General features: G+C 34.4%; 1 non-coding gene across 1 annotated transcript; it reads right to left on the reverse strand.

Moving 5' to 3' along the window:
- Positions 1-935: 935 nt before the first annotated feature.
- Positions 936-1,042, reverse strand: LOC120109307. The gene has a single exon (XR_005510248.1). It is a non-coding gene; the product is annotated as a small nucleolar RNA R71 (small nucleolar RNA).
- Between the last annotated feature and the right edge of the window lie 500 nt (positions 1,043-1,542).

Genomic DNA, 1,542 nt, shown 5'->3' on the forward strand with positions numbered 1-1,542 from the left:
AAAGTTGCACCAATTTCGCTCTATGGCCCAGGTCGATGTCTAGGTAAGCTTTGTCCCTCTAAGTGATTAAAGGGAGACAGTTTCTGTTCGAGAAAAGTGGGTTTTAAGTGGGACCTTTGCTACACGCATCATGACCCCTCCACTTACCTGGGAGCTTACCTGGTCGACTAAGGTTACTAGACCGGATTGGAGGCTTAGGTGTCCTCTTCAAACCAGTTAGGAGCTGTCTAGAATTTTTAGAAAAACATTAGAAATTGTTGGGTGATGTTTTAATGCATGTTTAATTTTAATTAGATTTTTGTTAGAGTGTTTGTTTAGATCTCTTTAGGTGGTACTTGTACCAACCCAAAAAAATAAAATAAAATAAAATAAGAATAAAAATAAAAAAATAAAACAAAATATAAATATATATATATATATATAAATTTCAGTATATGCTGTTGTGGGAGAGAGATAAAACGAATAGATTATTTTGAGTTGAATCAAGAGATAAAAATTTAATTGTTCAAAATTCAAATAATCAAATGGAAGATAATGGTAGTAATCAGGGAGACAATGAATTTCAAGATGACTTACCTATTAGAACGCTTTGTGATTATCTACAACCCACTAGGACCAGTACCTCATCCTGTATGGTTATTCCTACTGCTGCGGGAGCTTTTGACATGAAACCAGGAATAATCCAATTACTCCCAAAGTTTCACGGACTTGATTCTGAAAGTCCCTACTTGCATCTAAAAGAATTTGATGAAGTGTGTTCAACACTTCATTTCAATGATGTCACTGAAGAGGTAGTTAAACTTAAGTTATTTCCTTTTTCTTTAAAAGAAAAAGCTAAGTCATGGTTACACTCCTTAAGGCCTAGGACCATAGTTACCTGGCAAGAAATGACAAGAGAATTTTTAAAGAAATTCTTCCCAACACATAAAACAAACACACTTAGAAGAAATATCATGAACTTCACACAAAAAGATGGAGAAACATTTTTTCAGTGTTGGGAAAGATTTAAGGACCTTTTGCTTGCTTGCCCACATCATGGATATGAAATGTGGAGGGTCATTAGTTTCTTTTATGATGGTTTGTCCTCCAATATGAGACAATTTGTAGAAATGATGTGTAATGGTGAATTCATGAGTAAGGAACCAAATGAAGCCTGGGATTATTTTGATCTTTTAGCAGAAAATGCACAAGCTTGGGATACAACAGATAAAAATGAAAAATCTAAAATAGCACCTAATGCAAAAGGAGGAATATATCTTATTAAAGATGATAAAGATGTCAATGTAAAAATTGCTAATCTGACTAGGAAGGTTGAAGCCACGGAATTAAGCAAAGCCAATATAGGAAAAGCACAAACTATTGTTGAAAGTATATGTGGAATTTGCGAGAGTAATGCACATGTGACCAAGGATTGTCCTACAATCCCTGCTTTTCAAGAAGTGTTGCATGATCAAGCAAATTTCACCAATACTTATAAAAGACCATTTTCAGAAACATACAATCCTAATTGGCGAAACCATCCTAACTTTAGCTGGAGACATG

The sequence above is a fragment of the Phoenix dactylifera genome, unplaced genomic scaffold (assembly GCF_009389715.1).
Source record: "Phoenix dactylifera cultivar Barhee BC4 unplaced genomic scaffold, palm_55x_up_171113_PBpolish2nd_filt_p 002009F, whole genome shotgun sequence".
Taxonomy (NCBI): domain Eukaryota; kingdom Viridiplantae; phylum Streptophyta; class Magnoliopsida; order Arecales; family Arecaceae; genus Phoenix; species Phoenix dactylifera.